General features: G+C 46.3%; 1 protein-coding gene across 1 annotated transcript in view; it reads right to left on the bottom strand.

The window, feature by feature from the left end:
- The window catches only part of dapk1 (death-associated protein kinase 1), a 66,114-nt gene that overhangs the window by 51,074 nt on the left and 5,040 nt on the right, over nucleotides 1-10,000 (bottom strand). The gene's annotated exons all lie outside the window — the stretch shown is intronic.

The raw sequence follows: 10,000 nt of genomic DNA, 5'->3' as shown, positions 1-10,000 counted from the left end.
TTCTTAAAGCATCTTCCATCATGGAAAAGGCCTTCGAAACAGGAAGAAGCTTCTGACCGAAGCATTACTCACGCTAGTCTCAGGAATTAGAAGAATGACACCAGAGAGCTGAACATGACAGGAGTCTTACTTCCTGATATTCTGACATCTCTCCTCTGATTGGCTAACAGCAACGCGACTCTACCACTCACTCTGTCTGCTCTCCAACGTTGATGTTTTATCTCCACTAATAACACAAGCCTGGAGGAGTTCTGCTGTGTGGTGGATTGCTAATGCTAAATGCTAGCTTCTGCTAGCTGAGACGTTCTCGGTTTCCTGGACGCTAAACCAACAACAGCCTTCCCCGTCGTGAGTCCAGATGGGTGAGTCCATGAATGTTAGTGACAGTGTGACGTAGATCAGTCAGGATTTTCTATCCTAGAGTTTCACCGTCTGTTTTCCATCAGAAGCTACTGCAGCAGATAGGTGTAGGAGACTATTTTCATGTTCAGCCTGCATGAAACACTCAGAGTGACCCGTTAGAATCAGAGACCATCCTTAAAAATGTTCTTCTCAGTGTTCCACACCTTTAACTCATTCACTGCCAATGACGACTAAAGTCGTCATTTGCATCTTTTTACCGTGTGGGCGTCGGACGAGCCCCCGCACCGTGAGAACAAACATCTCAGCTCTAAAGCCGATCTTCATCCGCATACGTCACACGTCACGTGATCAGGAAGCAGAACATCCCTGTGTTAGGAGATCGTTTTTGGCCGCTGCTGTAAAAAAAAAAGTGAGGCTCGAACCGGAAAAGCGTCTGCCGATCACAATTCAACATGGATGATGAAAGAACGGATAAAGCTCGAAACGAGCAGATCCTTCCTGATGTAAGAGGTGAGTATCCGCTCTGTTTTGGTTGTTTTGGCGTCGACATCATCCTAGCGCGCAACGTTCTGTCACTCTTAAAAAAAAACAGTAAAAATGGTGAGAAACGCTGGCAGCGACGGGCTTCACCGATCAGGAAATGGCTGGCAGCGAATGAGTTCAAACCAGGTAACACCGAGCTCCGAAGCTTTAATGTGGCTTCTTCGAGAACAAAACTGTTTTAAATGACAGAGATTAGCAACCAATTTATTAGCAATCTGACTCGCCACGAGTGTCGTTTCAGATTATTACTTCCTGTTTCTAGAGACTCCACCCACTGTGACTGATGTCAAATTTAACTAAATAATTAAAAATCCTATTTAAATATGTTTAAACAGAACGATGAAGACGTTCACTCACCGACGGATTTAAACCCTCCGAAAAACTCATTAGTTTACTCCTTTATCAACTTCTGACTCGAGAGTTTTAAGATTTAAAATCAATAGAGATAAAAGTTTGATGTGAAGCAGAGTTCTGCATTTTACTGTCAGATATTAATATTTAATAAGAATAAAAATCTCTGCATCAGCAGCTGAGAGAGAAACGGCTTTACAGACAGACGTACCAAAAATATCATTATTATTATTATTATTATTATCATCATTACAATTATTATTATTATCATCATCATTAGGGATGTGAATCTTAGAGCAACTCACGATTTGATTCAATTCCGATTCTTGGGGTGCCGATTCGATTCAGAATCGATTCTCAATTTAAATCGATTCACAATCTAACAAAGAGTGTCAGCTCCAGGATGAACTACTTTGTTGTACAAGTCAGTTAAAGCTATGGGACATTTTTATTTGACTTTAAACTGGTCAGGCTCCAAATATGCAAATTTACATTGTAAACTAAAGTGATTCTAAAACTGTAAACAAAAACAATCTTTTGACCAAAAGGCAACATTTATTTTTGCTTACCTTGTAAAATATAACAAATCTGTAGTTACCCAACAGTAGCTTTGAAAGTAATATGGTCAAATACTTGTCAAGTATGTGTAGAAACAAGTTACATGAGTAATCCTGAGTACTCGTTTATCAACTTAGAAAATAAATATGAGAATATCTCAAATTTCTCAGTACGGAAAAAATGACATTCAAGTGCCCTCTTATCAACAGATTCAAACATAAATCATCTCAATTTATGGGACCACAAAAGTAATCAGAGTACTGACTCTCCTAACAAAGATCAAAAAAGTGCATCTCAAACCTGTAACATGCCAAATATTTCAGTTCTTGGAATCGATTCTGAATCTTTGTGAATCAATTCTGAATCTTTATATGTAAGGGTCCCGATTCAGACTTGAATCGACTTTTTTTAGCACCTCTAATCATTATTATTATTATTATTATTATCATCATTACTATATTATTATTATCATTATTATTATCATTATCGTCGTCGTCGTCTTCCTCCGCTTATCCGGGTCCGGGTCGCGGGGGCAGCATCCCAACTAGGGAGCTCCAGGCCGTCCTCTCCCCGGCCTTGTCCACCAGCTCCTCTGGCAGGACCCCAAGGCGTTCCCGGACCAGATTGGAGATGTAACCTCTCCAACGTGTCCTGGGTCGACCCGGGGGCCTTCTGCCGGCAGGACATGCCCGAAACACCTCCCCGGGGAGGCGTCCAGGAGGCATCCTGACCAGATGCCCAAACCACCTCAACTGGCTCCTTTCGATCCGGAGGAGCAGCGGTTCTACTCCGAGTCCCTCCCGAATGTCCGAGCTCCTCACCCTATCTCTAAGGCTGAGCCCGGCCACCCTACGGAGGAAACTCATTTCGGCCGCTTGTATCCGCGATCTCGTTCTTTCGGTCATTACCCAAAGCTCATGACCATAGGTGAGGATTGGGACGTAGATCGACCGGTAAATCGAGAGCCTGGCTTTCTGGCTCAGCTCCCTCTTCACCACGACAGATCGGCTCAGCGTCCACATCACTGCAGACGCCGAACCAATCCGCCTGTCGATCTCCCGATCCCTCCTACCCTCACTCGTGAACAAGACCCCGAGATACTTAAACTCCTCCACTTGAGGTAGGACCTCTCCCCCGACCCGGAGGTGGCAAGCCACCCTTTTCCAGTCGAGAACCATGGTCTCAGATTTGGAGGTGCTGATCCTCATCCCAGCCGCTTCACACTCGGCCGCGAACCTACCCAGCAAGAGCTGAAGGTCAGAGCTGGATGAAGCTAGGAGGACCACATCATCCGCAAAAAGCAGAGACGAGATTCTCCTGCCACCAAACTCGACACACTCCACACCACGGCTGCACCTAGGAACTCTGTCCATAAAAGTGATGAACAGAACCGGTGACAAAGGGCAGCCCTGGCGGAGTCCAACCCTCACTGGGAACAGGTCCGACTTACTACCGGCTATGCGGACCAAACTCACGCTCCTCTGGTAAAGGGACTGAATGGCCCTTAACAGAAAGCCACCCACCCCATACTCCTGGAGCGTCCCCCACAGGGTGCCCCTGGGGACACGGTCATAAGCCTTCTCCATATCCACAAAGCACATGTGGATTGGTTGGGCAAACTCCCATGCCCCCTCCATCACCCTTGCAAGGGTATAGAGCTGGTCCACAGTTCCACGGCCAGGACGAAAACCACATTGCTCCTCCTCTATCTGAGATTCAACTATCGATCGGACCCTCCTCTCCAGTACCTTGGAGTAGACCTTTCCCAGGAGGCTGAGGAGTGTGATCCCCCTATAGTTGGAACACACCCTCAGGTCCCCCTTCTTAAAGATGGGGACCACCACCCCGGTCTGCCACTCCCTAGGAACTGCCCCCGATGACCACGCAATGTTGTAGAGACGTGTCAACCATGACAGCCCTAAAACATCCATAGCCTTGAGATACCCAGGACGAACCTCATCCGTCCCCGGGGCTCCGCCGCTGTGTAGTTGTTTGACTACCTCAGCAACTTCTGCCCCCGAGATCGGACAGTCCATCCCCAGGCCTCCCAGCTCTGGTTCCTCCTCGGAATGCGCATTGGTGGGATTGAGGAGCTCCTCAAAGTATTCCTTCCACCGTCCGATTACAGCCTCAGTTGACGTCATTATGTCTATTATTATCATCATTACTATATTATTATCATTATTATTATCATTATTTCTATTATTATTATTATTATTATTATTATTACTATTATTATCATCATTACTATTATTATTATTATCATTATTATTATTATTATTACTACTACTATTATTATAATCATTACTACTATTATTATAATTACTATATTATTATTATTACTACTATTATTTTCATCATCATCATTATTGTTATTATTACTAACACCTTCAGCTGATTAAAGACCTTTGAACTGACATTAATAATCACAGAATGACGACACCGTTGTCCACAACTAAAGGTCTCTGGGGGAATCTGGGCGGAGCTTCGTTTTGGTCCACATCCCATAAAAACCTGACCTTTTCTAAATGTGCGCGGCGGCTTTAATCACAGCCCTGCTTCTCTACTTAATTAAATTGTCTTTGGCTGACGGGGGATGAATGAAGCCCCAGAGAAGCTGCAGCTCCGAGCCGCTGCTCTGACACTTGTTGGGTGTTTATGAAGGAAATGACACGTTTAGAGAGAAGATAAAAGACACCAGGAGGCAGCTGAACGCGCTAAATCACCAGATCATCTAGTTTCTGTGTTCTTTCAGACACTCGTGTTTGTAAAGCTAAAAAAAAAAGGTCATTTTAATCATCTACTCAGATCCTTTACTCAAAATCAGAGTGTGTGTCAGCAGGAGAAAAGTCCTGATCCGGTCCAGAAACAGGAACCAGGTCGGTGTGCAGACAGTCAGCTGAAGCAACTCAGGTTTTGAACTCATTTCTTTCACATCCTAATCAAGATATTTGCTTATCCCTCCACGTTTCCCAACTCATTAAAGCCCTCTGCTGTCATTGTAGGAAAAAAGACTCAAACTGGGTGGAAAATCAACCAGATTCTGCAGAAGGAACACAGAAAGTCCTTCAGAAGGCCCGGAGAACCGATGATCAGAACCACCTAAACAGATCAGGACGTGTGCAGAGGAAGCCCCAGTATCGGCCCGTCGCTGCTCCACCTGAGCAGCTCAGCCTGCAGCACGGAGGTCAAAGGGTCGCCATCTCCGCAGCGAGGCTGAGACTGCGAGCATCGAGGTCATGTGACTCAGCGTGAAGCCTCTCCTGGCGAGGCCGAGCTTTTCATCAGCGTGGAGCGGCGCGTGGGAGGCCGGCTTGGAGTACTCCCGGCCCACTCAGCACTAGTGTGGGCCACAAGCTGCACCAGCAGGAGGGAGAAGGAAAAAAACACATTATGCAACCAGCGAGGCATTGTGTATGGTGGAAGGGTTGCCACGGCAACAGGACTCAGAGACCTGAGCAGAGGAACCAGCGCCGTTGGAGGAAGGAAGAGAGTAGCAGATAATCCTGGGTTGGGTGTTCGTGTGCAGTTATGGGTTCTATCTGGGTGGTACCGAGACAGAGGGCAGAACCGGTACACAGAGAGCAGAACCGGTACCGAAACAGAGAGCAGAACCGGTACACAGAGGGCAGAACTGGTAACGAGACAGAGGGCAGAACCGGTATACAGAGAGCAGAACCGGTACCGAGACAGAGGGCAGAACCGGTACACAGAGAGCAGAACCGGTACCGAGACAGACGGCAGAACCGGTACCGAAACAGAGAGCAGAACCGGTACACAGAGGGCAGAACTGGTAACGAGACAGAGGGCAGAACCGGTATACAGAGAGCAGAACCGGTACCGAGACAGAGGGCAGAACCGGTACACAGAGAGCAGAACCGGTACCGAGACAGACGGCAGAACCGGTACCGAGACAGAGAGCAGAACCGGTACACAGAGGGCAGAACTGGTAACGAGACAGAGAGCAGAACCGGTACAGAGACAGAGAGCAGAACTGGTACCAAAAGAGAGAGCAGAACCAGTACACAGAGGGCAGAACTGGTAACGAGACAGAGGGCAGAACCGGTATACAGAGAGAAGAACCGGTACAGAGACAGAGAGCAGAACTGGTACCAAAAGAGAGAGCAGAACCAGTACACAGAGGGCAGAACTGGTAACGAGACAGAGGGCAGAACCGGTATACAGAGAGAAGAACCGGTACAGAGACAGAGAGCAGAACTGGTACCAAAAGAGAGAGCAGAACCAGTACACAGAGGGCAGAACTGGTAACGAGACAGAGGGCAGAACCGGTATACAGAGAGAAGAACCGGTACCGAGACAGAGGGCAGAATCGGTACCGAGACAGAGAGCAGAACCGGTACCGAGACAGACGGCAGAACCGGTACCGAGACAGACGGCAAAACCGGTACACAGAGGGCAGAACTGGTAACGAGACAGAGAGCAGAACCGGTCTCATCAGCACCAAGACGTTCCTCGTTGGTGGGGAGAATAATGACATCTGTCATCAGAACACAAATCTCTAGAATCCAGTTATGATCATCAATATGGAACCAAATCTGATGCTGGATTAAAAGAACGGTTCTGTAATCCTGACCTTTATCAGCATGGGTCACAGATTGTACCCATCCCTCATCTTATTTGGTCTCACACACACACACACACACACACACACACACACACACACACACACACACACACACACACACACAAAGTTTATCTGCCAACACAGTTGAATAAATCCAATTACCCTCCACTCATTACTGATCCGATCCAGTCAGCTGACCGTTTAACTGGAGCTACAACAGAACATCAGCTGATCCACATCAGGATGGAGAGGAACCCTCTGCAGCTCTGCGTTGTCAAGGAGACCAGTGGTAAACATAAAGTGATGTTTACATTTTTTTTCAAGCATCTTTGTGTTTTAGGGATTTTTCTAGTTGTTTATGCTGACTCAGCATTTCCCTGTTTTCTATTGCTTCTGCCTGTCGCCGTGTCACTTCTTCTTCTTCTGTGGGTTTTCTGCTATTTTAACTAATTATGAGAAGTTGCCGTGATTCAGGACTTCCCGGCTGTGGCTTTGTGACACTTTTTAGGATTTTCAGATTCTTGTGATTCTTCCTGTTCCTTCAAACACGAAGCAGGACTAACGAGCCGATCAGAGAGAACCCAGCCATCATGGTTTAGAGGACTAAAACGACCAAAAGAACTCAGCATCATCACTAAACAACGTTAATGCTAAAACACAATGCTCATCTGTTCTGCTCTGTTCCCTCCATCCTCACTGCAGGTGAACCTCAGAAGCATCAATGCTAAACCCTTCTGAATGTTAGAATATGTCATTAGAAAATCATCAGCATAAAGAGCAATAATCCACAAATGACGATGGGCCTTTATGTTAAAGGGGCATTATGGAAGTGTGACAGCCAAAACATGTATAGAAATAATAAATGTCTTCTTCATACGTTCTCCTGCAATGCCCTGGTCCTGTAGAATGAGCCCTGGCATTTTTACTGTGATTGCCTGTTTTTCTGTAAAATCACAGAAAAAGAGAGATGCTCGGGTCGAGCAGGCTGCTTCATGCGCGTTCACGCTCAGGCATCGCCCGTAGCATTTGCTATCCGTAGCTTTAGCAGCAGAGAGAGAGGCAGTGCCACTTTGTCGCTGTTCCTAACGCCTAGTGACAAAGCTAGCTACATTTCTGAGGACCCTTAGCTACTTTCTGTAGAACTTTCTTCTAGATATTTCCTGCAAATTAGCAACAAAATAGCCATTTTCACTCCGAACCGTTCTTTGAACGTTGTTTCAGCTGTCATCAAGGATATAAATGTTACAGATACAAAGGACGTCACTGGCGCTTTAGCTCACCTAATAAGACGTTGGACTCTCGTGCAGAAGACCTGGGTTTGATTCTGGATGTGAACATAGTTTATTTAGAGTTTATTTTTTACATTAATGGTATATTTTTTTACAGTAAGATGCTCAAATTTTTATTTGAGACTCGCCGAACGGCATTAAATTCACAGATAAAAAAGATGTGGGTTCAACTTTCAGTTTGGAACAATTTTTCAAGCAAGGGAAGGGAATGATCTGAGCATGCAGGAGGACTGACCCATCATAAACCTTTGTCGGCTGTGCTGAAGAGAAAGGTACAGAACCACATTATTTAATTAATTAGCTGCACGTTCTCCTGTCCTCTGTCCTCCGGACCACACACACACACACACACACACACACACACACACACGGAACTGTCTCAGCTGTTATTTTCGTTAAGGAGTGTGCACGTACAGCATGCGCGCCTCGTGCACGAGCCTACCATTGAAGCTGCCATTACGTTTTTGGCCTGAGGGGGCAATCGCGAGCATAAAAATACAAAACTCTGTAAAGTCCCTTTAAGACGAGAATTAATCACAGTCTGACAATAAATTAAACTAAGATTAACAGAATAGAAAATCATACTAAAGTCAGGGCTGCTGCTCGAAAACAGGAGGTGCAACAGGGATGGGGGGGGGGGGGGGGGTGACAGACCTCATCAAGGCCACCCAGACTGACCCCCCCAGTGATGTAAGCAGGGGTGGGGTGAATGTAGGTCAGCAGCCGGGTCACTGTCTGTGGCGCTGCAGCAACATCAGGAATCCCAAAGTCGATGAGTTTATTTATTTAATCACTTCATAAATAAAATAACTGATAAAAAATATATATTTAAAAAATAAACAGAACATTTTCTTCAGTCATGCAAGCCTACGTGGACGTGGTGCACATAAGCCTGCTTAGTGTTCATAGAAACTTGTGTTTGGAGCATTTCTGCAGAGGAAGAACCCAAATGCTGCTTCACCACACACACACACACACACACACACACACACACACACACACACACACACACACACACACACACACACCCGTGGTAACTACTACAGCTGCAGGATGGGGGGTGCATGCAGCGGTCAGACTGATGCAGACTAATGGTGAAGACACGAGGTACAGCTGACCCGAGGTCGTTTGAATGACGTCATCAGAACTGAATAAAAGAGCCGGAGGTGGTTTGTCGTGACAGAACCAGTTCCCTCTGCAGGCTCTGATCCGACAGGGCGGAAATCACAGCTGATGTTCTAGAACAAAAAGGTGGACTGTTGGGATTAAATTAGACCACAGGAAAGCCAAAATACCACAGAATCAACGACTGGCTGGTTTAAACCAATCTCTGCAGATGAAGCCGGTCGTTACGGCCACACACCAGCAGGTGCAAAGTCCCAAAAGTCCCGGTAGAGACACAAGTGTCCAGGATAGACAAATCTCCACCGGAACATTTACGGACACTCAAATGACACGACTGCTGTAATCTGCCGTTTCAAGAGTTTCAGGTAACTTTCTCCTGCTCCTCTAAGCTCCATCGAAGCTAAGAGTCGTAACGATCCACGAAAAACCTCCCGACCCAGGCGGCTGGAAGACAAATGTTCAGAAAAGAGTTTGAACAGAAGAATAAACTAGGGGAATAATCTCAGGGTACTGGGTCTAACCTGGGATTAGCTGGTGCACACCAGAGGACGGATGGATTATTAAAATATTCCAGCGTGGAGGCTCGGCTGCGTCGGCTTTGGTGTTTGACAGCAAAGCTCTAGTTTAAATGACTTATTTGATTCAGAACAACAACAGTTACCCAAAAAAACCACAGCAGGGCAATTATCCGATAAAACGATCACTTAATCCCGGGAGAACAAGCCTCAGGTCTGACACTGGAAGCTTTGCGAGATCCTTCTGAGGGACAAACCACAGCTGCAGGTCGCCTCCATTACAACCTGTAACACTCCAGCAGCTCTTCGCCAGTTCGAGGAGGCATCATGTAGAAGATCAGAAGCTGTGAAGTCTTCACTTAATCCCAGATTATCTGAGGCTTGAAGCAGGAATTTCCTGCCCATCAGTCCATTGATGAGTTCAATGGATTTTAGTCAGAAACCTTCCAGACAAATGCGGCTATAAAATAATCCTCAGCATAAAATTCCTCTTCAATTTGCTTTCCACATTTGGGATAACGGGATGAATTATTGCTCAACACGGAGGCTCCTCCCGTTTCCCTCGTCTACAGGAATACAAAGCCATGATTCCGGCTGCTGTGGAGAAACCTCACCTCTCCTCCTCCTCTTCCCACAGCTCACACGTCCAATCTGCTGGATCCTAACGAAGG

Source organism: Nothobranchius furzeri, chromosome 10 (genome assembly GCF_043380555.1).
Source record: "Nothobranchius furzeri strain GRZ-AD chromosome 10, NfurGRZ-RIMD1, whole genome shotgun sequence".
NCBI classification, from domain to species: Eukaryota; Metazoa; Chordata; class Actinopteri; order Cyprinodontiformes; family Nothobranchiidae; genus Nothobranchius; species Nothobranchius furzeri.
Note: the sequence above shows the minus strand (reverse complement) of the source record. Positions and strands in the feature narration are given on the sequence as shown.